The 19,925-nt window shown below is 31.1% G+C and overlaps 1 long non-coding RNA gene across 1 annotated transcript in view; it reads left to right on the forward strand.

Moving 5' to 3' along the window:
- The window catches only part of LOC143265536 (uncharacterized), an 85,247-nt gene that overhangs the window by 46,675 nt on the left and 18,647 nt on the right, over positions 1 to 19,925 (forward strand). The window contains exon 2 of the long non-coding RNA XR_013040160.1: positions 10,166 to 10,288. This is a non-coding gene — a long non-coding RNA (uncharacterized LOC143265536). The remainder of the gene's footprint in view (positions 1 to 10,165; positions 10,289 to 19,925) is intronic.

Raw genomic sequence — 19,925 nt, forward strand, 5'->3', positions numbered from 1 at the left:
TCCATAACTTTACAAATTTCATCCGGAAATGTTTGCGCACAAAGCGCTTCTTGGTGAATGATACAATGGTAAACAAGTATCTCGTGATTAATTTTTTCTTTCAAAATAGCAACAAACCCTTTTCTTACGCCGGTCATACTTTTGGCCCCATCTGTTGAAATCGACACAATTTTATCAAGGGGAATATGATGTTTATCCATACACTCCATTACAGCATTTGCGATATCTTCTCCACGCGTCTGACCTTTGAGTGGCAATAATCCTAAAAGTTCTTCTTTAGGGCCTGAATGAGACATAAATCTTACAAAAAGTGAAACTTGCGCTGTATCATTTATGTCACAAGACTCGTCAACTGCTATTGATAAAGCCGAAACCAATTCCAGATCTTCGATATGCTGGGTGGTTATATTCGAACACATTTTAATTGTTCTATCTTTAATGGTTTTGGCAGACAATGGTAACTCTTTAATTCTTTTCAGAATATCTGCTTTGTTTTTAAAATCCCGAAATAGCTCTTCAGATGCATTTATAAAACAATTTTTTATGTATTCACCGTCTGTGTACGGTTTCCCTCTCTTAGCAATCTCTTGGCTAATAACAAAACTTGCCATATTAATATTGCTGGAAGATTGCATCCAGTTATTAAACACAGAATTTGACGACTCTTGACTCTTCTGAAGTTCCTCAACTGCTTTCTTCCTTGCATCACCGGTAGGATATTTAGTGCTAAATGACGCGTGCTTTCTTGTAAAGTGTCTCTCTAAATTTGACTTCTTGTTATGCGCGAATTTCTCCTTACAAATAAGACATGTCGGAAGTCCATTCAAGTTTTGAATAAACGCAAAATTCTCGGTCCACTCAACTTTAAATTCGCGGTTTTCATCTTCCGTTTTTCTTTGCTTTTTTTTGTAGCCATGTTAATTGGAGTGTCTATAAAAATATTCCAAATATATTTTTTTCTAAAGCCACCAGTACAAAATTATTATCATTATTAAATTAATGAAAATAAAAATGAAAAAAAATCTTTTTAAAAAATACAATTTTATTAATATAAAATATAACTGCACTAAAAAGAAAAAAATAATTTTCCATCATCAGAATAACAAAACTTTTAATATGACCAAATATGGAAGAAAACTTCCAACATTTGGACAAATAGAAGTTATCGAAAAATCGATTACAAATTTTGTACCGGAACCACAAACATACATAGCAGGTGTAATAAAATCGTATAAAAGTACCTGTAAGATGTGCAGCTAGATTGAAAAATACAACAACTTTTTAATAAGACAAAACTGTTTACACTGTAACTGCTGGACTGTGATGCCAATTTGTACCCCACTACTTTAGAAAAAGTATACGCGCGCATGCTTGTGGTGCTTTTGTTTCACACCGGAGTACGCCGAAAACATATGAACTATTTCAGCCGGTAGCTTGTACATGGTTTGTGTTTACGTTTACGAAAACTGATAAAATTAAACTCGATGTTCGTTACGTATTTTTACAACAATATAAAATTTTAATTACCTATCTATCTTTTAACTTAAACAAAAAAATTATACATGTTCTCAATTTATAGAAGAATTTTAATTTATCAAAATAAGATGTAATTATTTTCTTATCCAGTTTTTTTTTAAATGAAAATATTATTGCGCCTTCCGTGGATTGTATTTGTGCCAGAGCCGCACTTAATGAGCGAAAGAGCCACATGCGGCTCTGAAGCCGCACTTTGCCGACCACTGAACTATACTAAAAGTATAAAAAAGATTCATCATATTTAAACTTCGAGTACGTCACGAGTGAATTACTCGCCATTATAGTGCAAGAAGTTAATAATTCTTAATATAAATTATTCCTTTCAGTAAATTTTGAATGTACACTTTTCCTCGCTTATGATATAAATAATTCGTAGTGTTATCTTCTTTATCAAAATGGCAGGGAAAATAAATTATACACTTGTATTTATTACGAAATTAGATATATTTAAAACAGAAATAAAATAATTAACGATGTACATGTCTCGACGTATTTCAACCGACTATCAATTCTTTGATTACGTGTTACTGCGCAACCATTCGCTACTGAACAATTGCCGATTTTTTATAAAGAGTCAATTCACTCTTTCGCCAATTCACTTACAATTCTCTTCCGTTAATTCACTCTCTTACAGTAGTGATAGATGAATATATGTATATAAGAATGAATGTACACAGTGATTATGTTATTAGTTCGTTTTGTTTTGCCATTTAACAACACACCAAAATCATACCACAAAGCAAAGAAATCGCGTGAAGATCAACTCGTTAAAATGTCGAAAATTCGAAGCTGTCAAGTTACCATAGAATTTTGATCTTAATTACATTGCCGCGGGAAAACGGTCGTCGTTAAACAACAATTCCCGATTCCGTAATGGTGAAACGACTCGCAGTAAACGTCCTGTTTCGAAATCGGCTCCTAAGAATTCTGCCAGTGCAAAGACGGTGCACAGATTTCCAGGTCTTCCAACACGAACGAGAGAGAAGCCGAGGGGGCAATTACATCGGAGAACAATTACAGGTTGGCACGTCCTCCCAGTGCCATCGCGGCTTTTTCTATCCTCGAGATTCCAAGTTGAAGAACGTCCAGGAACGTTTTCGAGAGATACGAGGGGGTGGGTCGAAGACATTTTTATTACGGTTCAACATTTCAGCCCGTAACGATATAACGAGCAACAGCCAAAAGGTTATATTTACTATCAGGACATTTTTTTTTATATTTGTTAAAACAAAGATCTTCAACTTAAAAATCATTTATTTAGTAATTATTATAATAAGAGTAATATAAGTAAAAATATGCAAAATATTTTCAATAATTAATGCTACTCCTTTACGATTAATCGACCACAGGCAATTAGGTTTTCATTCAATAGATCAATGGATCTGTGCCAAATATATTTTATCCCACACTCTAACAATGACTACTTTCGGTTATTCAACTGTGGAATATTTTTTGTTTTCATTAGAAATTCAGTTCGTCAGTATTAGTTGTCACTCTAAAGTTTGATATTGTCATGCTTAAGATGTGTGTTTGCACCGCAATGAGCAAGAGTCGTTCAGTTCTAGAAGATTGTCATTAGGAGATTGTCACTTCTTTTAAATAAACTGGAAAATATGATTTTTAAATTTCTTGACTTTTTTTATTGTTCCTTATAACTGAGAATTTCTCAGATACATTCAAAGATCCTCACTTCACTACATTATCGGAGTCAAAAAGGTATAAACTCAATTTGTATTAAGAGCTTTTTAAATCATTTGATAGAAACATATTCAGTATAAATAGTTCAAATGATATTACTTCTTATTGTAACTACGTTTAAACAGAAAAAATATCTTCCTCTACATAATTGTATTGCAAACAACATAAGGAAATTTTATAATGATTTTTATTTTCTTCATTGTTCATCCACATTTTAACTGGATAATACTATTCATCGTAGTGCAAGCACATAACTTAAAGATCACAATATTCAAATTTTTAAATGACCGACATGTTCTCTAAATATAGAAATGATTGAAAATGAATGAGGAATGTTAGAAAACTGTATTTATGAAGAAAATAAAAAATGTTGGATAGTCCAGTAATAGAAGAAGAACTCTCTATAAGAAGAAACTGAAAAGCTAAATTGAAAATCTAAAAAGAGAATAAGATTCCAAATTTTCGAATTGATTAAGGGGTAACACCACTCTAGGATTTTTGTTACGTGCGAAAAGCGCGCGTATAAAGCCTCGAAGGTTTGTTTACCCTAACAAAATTAACTCTTTCGCTACGGTGATTTTTTCTGAGAAATGTGATTATGGTCTTATTTATTATAATAAAAAGTCAGATATTCTTATTTATAAAAAGCAAAGTTAAAGCCTTTCTGTACAGTTTTTTATCCTTCCTTTATGTACAAAGGATAATACAAATGACAAATGTTATAACACGCCGTCATAACTCTTTTTTATAAAAACTTTTTAATCGCTAGAAAAAAACACTGTTGGTATAAAACTGGGCGCTTATAGGTGCTCTCAGTAATACAAACACAAAATTTCTAAGCGCCTATAGGCGCTCACAGTAGCCAAGGGGTTAATTGTTAACGGGACTTAATATTTTTGTGGATCCGGAGACACGCTAGTCCCATACGGGCCCTTTCACAAGATCGCAATGATTAGAGGATATGACGGAGGCAATTAAAGAAATGTAATTCAAAATAATTAGAAAATACAAAAGATCATATTTTGTATAATAAAATATGAAATGGTTAGAATGGTAGCGTATATGATATAATGTGAATTACAATGAATTGAACAAAAATATTCTAAATATCCGAGACGCGCAATTCGAAGATTTGAAAGAGAAGCAATTACTTAAATACAAAATAAAATTATAATCCAGTGTAGGAAATCCCAAAGTTAAATAATTAGCTGGATTTACTTGCCGAAAAATTCATAAATAGCTGGAAGAATAAAGGAAACAACTCAGCAAAATGTCTGTACTTGTATGAATTTAGAATTAATCAACCTCTTGCAAAACGTGAAATGCCAACTACGCCTGGTTCCTGGGAAGAACACACACACATGAAAACGCTCCACCAATGAGAATTTTGAACTGACCAATTGTAAAATTCAATTAAACTATAATATAAAATTATATTATACTTTAAAAATTAAAAGAATAGAATTGAATATAATTAAATAGAAAAATAGAATAATTAATTGAATTGAAAATTTAATGTGATAATTAACGCGAAAGTTTTACGTGAAAATAGAGTCTTTGTCTGAATTTTGCACTTTAACAAATTCAAGAACAAACTCGTCTCTAAACCACTTCACGGACCCTCGACACGCACCTCGCAATTATACACCGAAGAGTGTCGCAACTTGCACCTCTCGAAGAAGACCAGAGTGGGCCCAGTCCGAAATTGTTTATGTTGCATCGATATGCACCTAACGAATTAGGCTGCGAGGCCAATGCGTAAGAGACCGTGATTCGTTAAATAGGCGGTAATGGTGGGTGCATGTGTTCCTCCCTTGTCCAGCTCTTATCTTCCTCTCTTTTTATACATATAGTTCTTTCCTTTATTCTTGAGCTATGGATTGTTAATTAGCTATTGAATAATTTTACATGCATAACCAATACAATATAAAATATTAATCTGTACACATTATAAAAATTTAGAATGAAACATTATCTATTTCGGTTTACAATTATTAAAGTCAAATTGCGCTCGGTACTGTAACTATTGTAAGACTGATTGACATGTGCGTATTTATAATAACGGTATAATGAAATACTATGGGCAATTTATATAATATTGTAGTGTTACAAAGACAATTTCTATTACAATTTTATATTGCGTCGCGGGCCCTTGAAGAACATTCCAGAACGCTTGGCGTTATCGGACGACACGAGTGTGACTTCCGTTTATATTCGGCGGTTCGGAGAAGTAAAATGATCTAATTGTTAGTTTAGACACCAAAAGATAGTCTATCTAATAAACATTAAAAGACCGTTACTGCATTCGATCAGGGTGTTCCCCGAATGCAATACGCATTATCGATACACATCCGATCGGTGAGAACTACAAAGGAAATTTTGAAAAATATTCCTGTTTAGAACGTAACGTTTTCAAAAAGACGATTTTTCTTTTTTTGGCTAAAACGATACTCTAGGGTCTTAAGAACGGAATGCCGTTTGATGTATTGTAGAAAACAAATTTTATATGGTTCAATTATCAATTTTGCCGCAACGCCTCAGAGCGTGCACTGAGTACTCGCGCGGTATGCTGCAATTCATCACTTTCATATTATTGTTATCATTTAAAATAATAAGTTTACTTGTTACCTACAAAACAAATAGAAGCATCCGGAAAGCTAGAGAAGGTAGCAAACACTGATCTGGATAGCCAAATGTATGGTACAGGCATTCCAGATTAGCGGTGAACAGAGAATTTGAGGATTAAAATGTTCATAAAACTTCAAACGCGTTTTTCTCGAAACCAGTTTCTTCATACTGGGAGGACGGATTTCTCGGTGACTATTGCATGGATCGAATTGAAATTTTTGCAATAACTGCACAACAATATTGTCTTTGGAAGTACGTAGCCTTTTTTTGATTGAATGTAAACTTTTTTTTTATAAACAATTTCGTGCTCATTTTTCATGCAAAAAGTCGATTCATTCCTTAAAAAACGCATAACTTCTACAAAAATTGATTAATCAAAAAACCCCTACGTACTCCCAAAGCTAATGGTATATAGATTATAAATCCTTTTGATTTTTTATCGCACGACTCATACATAACAAGAAATCTGTCCTCCCGTAGGAGTGTTTTTACAAAAGCTGTTTCCGCCAATCGGCTCTGTCGCCTCCATTTTGTACGAAAATGACAATTAAAAATTATTTTCTCGTAGTTCAATATGTGTTAAATAAACCCTCTGAAAAGAAATTCTTTTTCGTTTGTCGTTCTTCCAAAATAAATTGTCAAAGTTAAACCTCTTTTTCGGGCTCTAGAGTGGTGTTACAGCTTAATTACAATGAAACAGCAACTGATTATTAAATATAATTTTTATTGTAATTAATAACTAAATAACATATTATTTTTATAAGTGACATTTAGTTCTAACTAATCCATCAATAGAATTTTCAATAAAAAGAGCTATTGGTATTGGTTTTTTAGCATTCTTATTTTATACTGCAAAATCAAAAGGTAATAATATTATTCGTTAGAGTAGACTGATTAAAAATGTAATGAGCTCATAAGGTTAACCACCAGTGTATTATTCTGCTTAAAGTATTTAGAAAATTGTAGATTAATAAACTAAAATCCTACATAACGTTCGAATCAACCGTACAATAAAATAATTTTCAGAAAAAAAATACGCCGACTTCGAAATGCACTAAAAAGTATAAAATAATTTCTATTTCCTAATGAAGTAATTTCTATTTTATTCAATCATACAATTACGTAACAGATATGAATGAAACCTATTTACTCGTTAGGTAGTATATCAAATACATTTCAACCTTTTCGGAGGCGGCGCAAAATTAAAAGAATTTCTTGAACATGTCAACCTTTGGACAGCCGAACATAGGCAAAGCTTGTATAGCTATTTTTTTTCTATACATATAACTCGACAGCACGCCGCGAAGTACTTAGGTGTTAGTGCGTATAGAATGTAACTATGGTCTGTCTATATTCATAGAGTATGCGACGGAAAGACTCGATCGCCGCATATACTATAAAGATAGAGCCCATCTGCCGCAAATTTGGTAATTCTCGGGTCGTGGGCTCCGTTTATAGATTCTTAAATCCATGGCTTCCACACGCGAACGAAGTCGATTCAATTTCATTTATATCAGAAACGTTGCGAAATGAAGATGCAGTCGTTACATTTACCTATATTACCAGATATGTCTATAATGGTTCGTATTCTTTCTCAGGATTTATTAATTTCCAATACGCCATACCACAATCAACTGGTTATTGGCAGTAACGTTTACTGAGGTATTTTTAATTTTGCGCCGCCTCCGAAAAGGTTGAAATGTATTTAATATACTACCTAACGAGTAAATAGGTTTCATTCATATCTGTTACGTAATTGTATGATTGAATGAAATAGAAATTACTTCATTAGGAAATAGAAATTATTTTATACTTTTTAGTGCATTTCGAAGTCGGTGAATTTTTTTTCTTAATATTATTTTATTTCACGCTTTTTAGTGGAATGGGGAGAATTGTATAAGATACTGTGAGACAGTTCTTCCGGGCTTTCTTTTATCTGCGTAAATGCCATGAACATAATTAAGTAAAAGACAACATGGATATTCGTTTTTCAATTTTGTTTGCAACAATAATCCTTTGCAACTAAAAAATGAAAAAATTTTTGGTAATGGTACCAATGGGGAGTCAGACTCTACAAGATGCGAAAGGCTTTGTTCCAATCGCACCACCCACCTAGGAAAAAACCGGCGAACATGCATAGAAAAAAAAATAAGGGACAAGTACAAACTAATTAGATCATGATTGAGGGTGCTCCATCCATTTGTTCTTTGTTAACTTTCTTTGCAAAAATTTACTGCGCATGCGTATCTCTTATGGTTTAGGACTGCGCAAGGGTCAAAGTATCCGTAAAATAATAGCAGATCCTGTGCAACAAATTTTCTAACAAATCAAATTGATGCATTTTTAAAACGATACGGAGACTGTACCAAGCAATGGGAATAATACACCAACCTCAACGTGAACTCATCTTGCTGCATAAGTTGCGTGTCAAAGTGGCAAAGATTAATTAGTGTTTTGGTACAGTGCATTGTAATTGCCCTTTCTTGTCTTTCCCGTGCATAGCACGGGGCGTTCCACTAATATTGATAACGATAGTTTTTCGCTAATATCACGAAAAATAAAGTTTACCGTCAATTATGCATAAGGAAAAACTCGTTCAGAATCATGCCACTAATAACGTATTAGAAGGACATAAAAATCGTTCGAAGTTGATTTCAAAAGTTAACAAAAATTTTTCGCTAATATCTCGAAAACTAAAGCTTTCCGCGAAATTTGCATAAGAACAAAATTGTTCAGAATCATGCCCCTGAGAACATATTAAAAGCGCGCTAAAATCGAGAAAAGTTTATTTCAAAAGTTGTCGGTTTTTTTGCAATAACAATACTTTGCAATTAAAAAATGAAAATTTTTTTAATAATGGTACCAATGGGGAGCCAGAACCTACCAGATGCAAAAGGTTTCATTCCGATCGGTCCATCCAGCTAGGCGTAATCGGCAAGCATACATAGAAAAAAAAGTTGCCGGTTTTTTTGCAATAACAGCACTTTGCAATTAAAAAATGCAAAATTTTTTGACAATGGTACCAATGGGGAGTCAGAACCTACCAGATGCAAAAGGTTTCATTCCGATCGGTCCATCCAGCTAGGCGTAATTGGCGAACATACATAGAAAAAAAATATATATATACTGATCGAATTGAGTAACCTCCTCCTTTTTCGAAGTCGGTTAAAAATGAAATTCAAAATATGATGAATTCAACATTAAATGCCTCATAAATTATTCATTATTAACAAAATTGTCACTTTCAGATTTCTAAATGGAATGCTCAACATTTATTCTTAAATTTTGACAAAGTATAAAATTTTATACAAAAACGTATTAAAAGAAATGTGATCTAAAATTAATAGTTGTTGAGATAATTTCGAATTAATAACCTTGTATAATTCAATCAATGCGACTGTAATGCAACTTCATTTATAACAATATATATTTCTGAAAACAGTTTTTATTATATGGGATACCTTCATATCTGATTGTCAGCTCGATTCCAGAAGCTCGGTAATAATAAAAGTGCCATCGTAGAATTTAATGCGTGAAATATTGTGTGATAACTTTTATTACCATGTTTAGCAACAGTGAAAAATACGATATGATAATCGCTTATGATGCGTGTAATGAAAATGCTGTAAGCGTTAAAATATCATATGGAGTTGCATATCGTGATTGAACAGTAAAATTATATTTCATTTTTTTAAGATTTAGACGAATACTAAAAACATTAGTACAGTAGACATTAGTGGAGCAAAATACGAAAACCTCAATACTATAAAAAACGAGAGATATTCCACTTTTGTTTTAGCATTTACTGTCCATAATCCACATATTAGTACTGGGAAAGTCACACATAATCATAAGTCAGAGTAGTATTGTGCATAAGCTTTAATTTTAACAATTTTATCCGTGTCAAAAATCTCTCGATGCATCAAGAATACGATACTTCGGAAAACGCGTACGTTGTTGTGAACAGTTACTATATCAGATGAAAATACAAGTAGTACATTTGTATAAACCATTTTGTGAACTAACAAAGCAATATTTACAAATCACGAAGGGGTAAATCTAAGAAATATGCACTACTAAGCAGAAAATCTGCGTTGGTTTTGTGTGGTGCGACATAATTGATTACCAGATTATTGGATCGTATTTCACTAATAGGTCATTAACGAGTCAGACATATTGCACTTTCTATTAGAGGATATACCTCTCTAATACATTTAAGAATGTGGTATTAACGTAACGGCCACTCTGCATATAATGCTCGACAAGCAAGACAGGTATTAAACAGAATGTTTTCCAATTGCAGGATTGGACGTGGTGGTAGCATTACCTGGCCATCTCGTTCGCCAGATTCAGGACCGCTGGATTATTTCTTTTGGGGATACTAAAAAACAAGATTTATCGTGATTCATCGACGATAGCCGAACAGGTACCAGAACGAATTGTTCGTGCATGTACCACAATAACTATATGTAGATGTACCTGAAAGGGTTCATCTTTTACTCATAATCGGATTAGAGAAATGTATTAGTAGTAATGGACAACAGTTAAAGCACCCCTTGTACTAAAGTTTATTTTGATAATATCATAGTAAATATTACTTTTGCATACTATTTCTCATGATACTTTTTTATGAAAAATTTCATACTGTCTTCAAATTTAAATAATAATATTAGACATTCCATTTAAAAAACTGAAAGTGTTTATATCTTGATAACAAACAAACGAGTAACAGCAATACCACCGTGTGTGCTATGAATACAAGACTCACCCTGTACGATAGTTAATTCTACAACCATCATATTGCATTAGTTTCGATTTAACTTGACAGCGAATGATTTAATATTAGATTTATGAAATACATAAATATGACACATCTTAGATTTCTTATTTTAAACTACTGAAATATAGCATGAAATTAAGTAGCTGCTTTGGTCGAAATTTATATTCACTTTTGTCAAAATAAGGAATAATTGTATAATTTATGTTTCATTAACTACATTGTTAAATTTTATTTCTAACCTACAGATAACCGCTTGTCGAACATCTGTAAACCTGGTATTAAGTGAAAGTGTAAAAATTTCTTAGTAACAAAGGTCATTTATATATCCCTTAAGAAAAGATTAAAATCGGCAAACATTGTTTTTCTTATAAACCCATAAATAACGTTACAAATTATACATAAACATGTATTGGACAGGTAAGACTATGCGGACATTCACATGCCAGTTCCTCGATATTGATGATTTATCGATTTATCGTATATGTCCACGTGGATCGAGCGATAGAATTAGGGGTTAAGTTAAGCTAGGTCGCGGCTCAGGGTCAAGAGGTTACATGTCCGGGCGACGTGCCGCGATGATTGGCGGAATGTGCCGTTTTACGAGGCTTCGAGGACGCGTACCTACGAGGAGACGAAAAAAGCAGAAAACGATCAACGCCAAGACGAGAAAGAGTGTAGGCAGAGAAGAACAAGGTAAAGAGAGAAGAGGAAAGCGGAGAAAAGACGATACTGGAAGCGCGCGCCGTTGCAGTTATAATTTGATGCAACGCGGCTATAAAAGAGATTACGCGAATAGATGGCTATAATTTTCGTGGAAAATAGCGAAGAACCCTTTTACCACTCTTCAAGATGACACGTCGCGTCGATGACCTTCTCCCTTTACTTCCTCACTCCTTGCTTCGTTAACATCAAATTCCAGTACGTATCCTTTACTGCTACCACTTCTTTTTCTGCTAGGTTCCATCATATCTAATTACCGATTCCGACACGTACAACATCTGACACAATTTGGTGAACGTTCTCAAAATAATTTTATTGTCAATTAATTTGAAACTTAAGCTTTGGCCAACATTTTATATAATTATCCTTATCACGAATTAGTCGTAATAATCATCTCAAGTTGCCCATCGATTATTGTTCATTGATCATCTCTTACAATGCGCAGTAAAATAATTATCTAACGATTAATAATTATATATTAATGACATTAATGAAACTTTTGTACTGACATTTTCAACGAATGTCTAGCATTAAATTAATGTGATACAAGTACTACTTTGCCATAGTTTAATGTTATCAAATTGTGTCAGATTTTAGAGGTTTCAAAATCGACCATTATTTGCTATAACTAGCAACCAACCGTTTTATGTTCGAAATAGCAATCAAACGTTTATGTGGTCATTTTCTTTAAACTTTAACTTTCAAATTAATATAACATATGTGTTATTTTATGATACTTTTATGACGTAACTTTGTGTTAAACTTTTTGTCTCACTAACACTAAACCCAGCGAGGCATTCACACAAGTTAAAATTGTAAATAAAGGAGAAATATAAATAAACAAACGATGAGACATAAACTAATGTAAACATTAATTCTTTATTTAGACAAAAATTGATTCAGATTTTAAGAAAAGCATTTTAACAAAGTTTATAACCAAAAATAAAGTATTTATAAACTGGTCATTTTGATAGATGTGGTAGTTTTAATGTTAACATTATCATCAAGTGACTGCAGTAAAATCAAATAATGACCAATTTCAAAACACTTAAAGTCTGGCATGATTCAATAACGGGAGAGTACAGTGGAACTTCAATTATCGCACGAAAAGTACCTATTTTAACCGAATAACGTGCATACTTTAGATTTCAGATGCATTCCACACAATGTTTACGTCTTGATACGTATATACGCGTGTATACAGTAGTTGCTATGTGAAAAATTTAGATATGTGATTATTGCTATACTAAGTTAATTAAGACAAATTAAGGCAACGTAGTTATTTGTACGATTTATGAATACAATTTTTTTATTTGCGAATCTCCACGTTCGAAATTTGCAAATTCTACAATTTTCACGTCTCTAAACACTAAAATAAAAAATGTTCAAATTCTCAAATTTGTAAATTCTCAAATATCTAAGTCCATAATTTCTATAATTTCTAAATTTCTAAATTTCTAAATTTCTAAACTTCTAAATTTCCAAATTTCCAAATTTCAAAATACCGAAATGGTGAATTTCTTAAATTTCCAAATTTTACCATTTTCAAGTTCCCATATCTTACAATGTCTAAATTTTGAAATCTTACAGTTCTTTACTTTGCAAAAACATTTTTCAATTTCAAAATTTCTAAATTATCAAATTTTCAGATTGGCAAATACTTAATTTCTAAAAGTTGAAATTTAAAAATTTTCCAATTTCTGAATTCTCCATATTCGTAGGTTCCCAAATTGCCAACTCCTACCACTTCTAAATTTCTAAATTTTCAAGTTTTCAAATTACCACCTTATAAAATGATATTAAATAGCTCTTTTCATGACATAAGATCCTGGATGCAATTTACTTTTTGTTTAATAACAAAATTTGGGACTTTTTATATACCTTGCCTGAACATTACAATTTCGTATGTATTTACTTTTGCAAACATATTTTTTTATTTTAGATACCGATAAAATCTGTAATATAGCAAATTTCGTCAAAAATATGCCATCACTCAACTAATTCTATTCTTAGTCTTTACTCTATATCAGAGAAAATGTAATATAAGCAGATAGCGGGTAGTATGTAGTTATAGGGTGCATTTTCATAGTAACTGGTTCGAAATACGCAGAAAAATGACGATGACGTAGAGGCAGATGAATTTTGGTGAGATCGATCAGTTCGAAGAACACATGTGCCATGTAGTAATGATCATTACCGTGTAATGACCGGACGAATCGATTGGCTTCGATCAATCCTGAAACGCAGTGGTTTTCAACTTTGTTGTTACAGGCCTTACCAGACTTCTACAACCTTTTAACATACTGCAGTATACTATCTTCGTACGCGAAGCTATAGCAACGAACAATCTTTGCAATTCATAATGTAGCAATTAAGACTAAAAGATTTTTCCTCCGATATTGCAATGATCACGAATCCGCAAAAATCTATGTAAAAATGGTATAGGAGTTTACTGTACTTTCAATATGACAGTAATGTACTTTCATGGAATAATGTGCAATTTTTGAATATGCGGAATTATTTGAGATGCCTGCAATAGACTATTGAAAAATAATTTCGTTGAAATTTTCGGCTAGATATAACGATATTTCTCACTAAAAATATATCTATGTCGTGGAGAATGAGTATAGAATGTACAGTGGTATGCAGTGGTATGGAAGAATATTTTTCTGTAGAATAAAAATTTCAAAAAATTGGATGGGAAAAATGTTCTACTATACACGTATAACAACACGATGATTTATTTCAATTTTTTGTATTTACATTATTTTTTGAAATATGAAGGTAATTTTTAATATTTTTAATGAAATGCTACATATGTTATTCTTCACATTTTTACATATTAAAGTGTATCAAGACGAATCCATTGTTGTACATGATTATAACTTTCAAAGTCATGCGAAATAGAACAGAGATTCTGTAATATTGTATTGCATGTTGCCAATACCAATTAATGAGATTACATATCACAATTTACAACAATTTCAGGCGAAATTGAAAAAAAATTTTGTAGTATTTGGAACAAATGTTTGGAATCATTGTTACCACATTGCTGGATTATTTTTCTATTGAATCTTTAAATGGTAATAAATGTTTACAATTTTTTAATAATGAATTTTAAATTTATTGGGAATCAATATTACAGTCTCTTACACAAGGTACTGTAGGAATTAACGTAATAATATTTACTTAAGTATCAACTAAAGTAATAAATTTTAATATAGCAATTACCATTTTAAACAACTTTTTAACAAATTTATACGCATATTTTAACTCTTTCGTTTTTATAATACAATACTATTCATCCTATGTCAAAATACAGTATACTCTGAAATAATCAACTTAGCTATTTTTTGAAATTACAATCTGCTAACGATCGTATAATGTTAACATATACACACGCACACATCTACCATTAAACACTCATATTTCACACACTCATACTTCTCACATTCTTCAGTATATGTTACCAACATAGCGTGGTTTCCTCTCATAACTGCAGACCAGTAGCAAGTGCGTTATAAATGAATTCAAACATGTGGACCTATAAATGTGGACACATACCTATAAAAGAACATGTGGACCTCTCGATTTGTTACACATGAATCTTTTGTTATTAGGTCATATTAAAGATATTGTTCACACTACTCTATTAAGAGAGTTAAACCAGTTACAAACTAAGCTAAAAGAAGTAGATGCATCCAATATGAACATAAATCAAGAGTATAATCAATATAGCTCAAAAATGTATTTTTGCTAATGGAAGTCACATTAAAAGCAATATACATATACAACTATTAATTTATAATGACAACAGACTAATAAAAACAATATTACGAAACGTTTAATTTGTTTCTTACATTTCGTTGCATGGTCTCCGAAATCATAATCGTGCATATGAATGAATTTGTTCACACACACGTTTTCATATGGCATTGAAAAATTATAGGATTCTATTTAAAAGCCTGACGGTGTCCTTTATTTCTCGAAAAGTGTATATACAATTAAATTGACATAAATCATCGTTTTACTAATAAAATATAGTACAGTCTTTTTATCTTCCATGTTTTCTAAACTTTTTGTACAAAAGAAGTATGGGTCCATATTACGGCAAACACTCTGTACAGAGTACTCATTCATGAGACACAAGTATAGAATATCCATTTTATTTTCTGACCTGTAGTTCTTAAAATAGCAATGTGTAAATAAAATAATTAGTTGTGAAATTTCTTGTGAAAATATATCGCAATTCCTTGAATTTTATTCTAACCGTGTACGTTTGTGAATTGTGCTCTCTAGATCTACACAATCATAATGGATTCATAATTGACATAACAGGCATTGGTTGACCATGTCATTACCAAGTCACCAAGTCTACAACCTCCTAAACTTTCTTCATTAATTCTCTTTTTATCATCAAGATATGCAATTCCAGATTTAAATATAAAAGAAACATGTAAAAATAAATATTTCCCCATAAAATACTTATTTCTTTGGTAAACACATAAGAAAAAGTAATTTTAAGATTTGTTTCAAGTATACAAAAATTAATAAAAGAAAGTCACATTTTAATGAGATAGCTTATTTTTTTTAATTCATATATCTGACTTAAATATTCGCTCGCTCGACATTTCGCTTTACGACCCCATTTAGGGTCGCGACCCTAACGTTTAAGAAACGCTGTCGTAGTCAATGTACCCAGTGGCAGCACCAGGTAATTTTGCGTCTTAGGCAAAACCACGTAATTAGTCCGCCATCTCATTCACAAACTAGCTATGTTTTTACAGTGAAATGATGAAAAAAAAACCGTAATAATTTAAACCTTAGTATATATAACTAATTGCACATACTATTAATTATAATATATAAAAATTGGCAAAAGTAGTGAAACACTGTTGTCTAAGATTGTTTTCGGATAGTTAAGGGAACCGTACTATATATTATAGTTTCTTCGTTATATTAGAAAAATAATATTTATATTTTTACAATACTCATTAATAAATATGGCTAATTACAAAAATACAATATGTTTGAAGTAAATGTTAATATTCTCAAGAGATTACTATAAAATAACTTATCGATTCTGTTACTTTGAAAATCAGAAACTTTGCCAAAGTAAGGTTTATTTTAAAAGTCAGAGACAAAAGTTTTCCCTTGTGGTCGGAGTGATAAATTGCATCCTGCGGTAATCGGAGGTTATTTCAATAAAATACGCTACTGCTGTGCATGAGAAAGTAATGCACATGGAATATGTCGGTATTCAAGATCGATTCAAAGATAAAAACTTGGAAACTTGAAAATTTGAAACTTTAGAGATTTCATAATTTAAGAATTTTGGCACTGGAAAATTTGAGAAATTGGAGATACCAGAATTTGAAGATTTAGAAGTTTGGAAATTTTTAATCAAATTTTGAGAAATTTTAAGACGCAAAGATTAAGGTATGTAAAATATAGAAATTTAGAAATTGGAAAATTTTTGAATTTTCAAAAATTTCTGGCTTTTTAAAATACTTAGTTTTCAATTTTCTAAACGCTCAAACTTTCCACATTTACAAATCAAAAATTGTAAAGTTTTCAAATTGTCAAGTTTTGAGTTTCTGAAAATAAAAATTTCCAATTTCTAAATCTCCAAATTTTTTAATATTCTCATTTTCCAAGTTTAGAAATTATTTACAATATCTTTTGTTCCATTTTTGCATGTTAATGGTGTGTAATTTGCTCATATTTACATATTACCTCAAAAATTATAGTACCTCTGTCTCATAATAATAATAGCAATTCATGAATTTAATTTGCTTCACAATAATCGTAACAAAAGAAGATAAGTATAGTAAAAAACTAGATTAAATTAAAAAACTAAAATAAGTTAAATTAAGCAGTACTAGGACTAATATCTTTAATATTGTTAATATTACTTCTAATTTTTATTTTGACTTTTCAAAACAGTTTCCGAATTTTTCAATAATTTATTACATTTTAAACTTATACGTAGAATCCCTTGGATGCGAATCTTTTGTTTCCCTCTATGCGTGAGCTTACATTTTCCGGAGCCCTTTTTTCAAATAAGAGAGCTAACTCTCTTTTTATCAACTTACTTTTACAATAGATTGATATACAATTAAAATGAAACAATTGGTTTCATCAATTAAATTATATTTCAAAAAAATTACGTTAATTTAAAAATTGAAACATTGATTTTGACTAAAGACTTCATCATTTTGCGCTAAAACATAAGTTACAGCTATAATCGCTAATAATTCTTGTTTAAATATTCACTTGCTATTATTATTATGAGACAGAGAGAGTACTATTTATGTTTTTAATTGGGATACTAGTACAATTGACATATCTACATTATTCCATGCTTGCTTTATGATGTTTTTAAGTACCAAAGCTATAACATACCGCTTTATATTCGCGTAAATTTTACGAGCTAGAATTATCTAGGTTTCCAATTAAATGTAGGTTAGAAAATTGGGCAGCGTACTGCATGAATATTATAGTTCGGATATTATAGTTTGGAACCATTCTTTTGTGAATCTTGAACTGTGGACAACTGCGTTATCTTGTTAAAGTATCAGAATTTAATGATTTCATATGTAGCCATGTTTTGGTCAGGTTATTTTGAGTGACCCGTTAGGGATTGTAGACATTGTCTACGTTGTATGTGAACGAAGTGACCGGGGATGCAAGTACGTCGTATTTCAATGGAAAAAACGCATCACGGCTATGTACGATTTGATTTTCAGTAAGACTTATGTTTTCCGTTAACCAGAACAGAATGTACGAATTTTCCTTGTAATTATATTAAATAATTTATTAATTTCTCTGTTATTAAATGTTTTATTCAATAAAAGTTCTACACACGATTGAAATTAAAACCTCTTCCAATATTACTAAGCGTCCTTCGATATTAATTAACTTGATATTCCTCATATCTTTGTGCTTCCCCCATAGCTAAGTGCAATCAACATAATGCTGTACTAGCTAAATAATACTTTGCTAGCTAAGTAAAGCATTTTCACCGTTTAAATTTCAACTCTTAATTTCATCTCGATTTTTTGACAAATTGTGGCGATATAACTTTATACCAACTACTCTTCTATACTAAACTTCTTTTCGTCTGAGAAAATTAAATGTACCTATTTTTCTTTCCACATCATATTACTTTTTGTGAACAAACGTCTTTCTTCTTTATGATAAATTTAATTGTGTTTGACCTACTATTGTACTTGTATTTATTACAGTTTGGCAAATTAAGGACATATCTTTTTCGCCAATTTCTTATTTTTGCCGTTGCAATGATTCTTTTCGTGTAAATCACCTAATCGAATAATGTTTATTACATGATGTGATATTTGTATGTTCAGAGCAGTTTCTCAGTTATAGTCCTATAAGTTTATAAACAGTTACTTTGATATTTTTGTCCTTGTTTATTAATTTCTCTTTGACATATTTGAAATAAACTAAAAATTGACCTAAAAATATTCTCAATTGCACAAAAATTAAAATAATATATTTTTATATTCCATCCAGTATTTACATAACTGTATATGAGGAAGGGAAGGATTCAAGAATTTCGCTTGAACTTGTAATACGATATCAAATATTGCAATAATAATAGGAATAAAGCACAAAATTTACAAATAGCAATAAAATAAAACAAGTCTAATTCAAATAGTGATTTAATATTTTATTAGCTCAATTGATAATAAATAATAGGTCGAACTTCGTTGCGGGACACAATTTTTCTTAACCTTCTTTACATAATCAAATCATATTTAATAAATATAAACGAAATACAACGGATATTAAAAAGTGAAATTGAGAGCACCAGAATTCATCTGCAACAATTGAAGAGGCTCCTCAATATGCATAATAACATATGTTATTATTTCATTACATATGAAGAGTTATTTTCTTTTATTTAAATAAAAAAATTTCTTTATCTCTTTAAAAAGGAATTGTTAGTAGCAGATACTGACTTTAACAATATGATCATGTAGCAGTACCTCTTAATTAATATATGATTGTGCGAACTAGTATAAAGCCGTTGTAATAGAGACACATCTTGAATGCTGTGATATATGATGTGAAAATATTCGAAGTATAGTTTATTTTCAATTTGAATTAATTTGCGGTCAAATTTACCTAAAATATTGGATGACAGAGGAAGAGGATATTTTCATGATAATGAATTTGTACTTCGACTTTACAAATATTTATGGCGACAACAGTATCGCCGAAATAATATTAATCTGATGGCATTTTCAATGGATGCGTTTCGAGTGTAATATGTGCTTTATTACATAATAATAATTCACCAGTTACCACATTAAAGTATTCTATCGAGTACACTAAAATTACCACACTTTAACAACATATAGATTTTAAACCAAGGGATTCCGACATTCAAACTCATATTTATGAATACCACCGGATTATGCAAAAAAAATCGTGCTTTCATAAAATGATAATAATTAACATGTTGTCGTCTTTCTTTTTAGTCACTACCATCACACGATCGTTGATGAATTGATCATTCAATTGATCAAAAAGATGA

This window comes from Megachile rotundata, chromosome 1, assembly GCF_050947335.1.
Source record: "Megachile rotundata isolate GNS110a chromosome 1, iyMegRotu1, whole genome shotgun sequence".
In the NCBI taxonomy this organism is placed as follows: domain Eukaryota; kingdom Metazoa; phylum Arthropoda; class Insecta; order Hymenoptera; family Megachilidae; genus Megachile; species Megachile rotundata.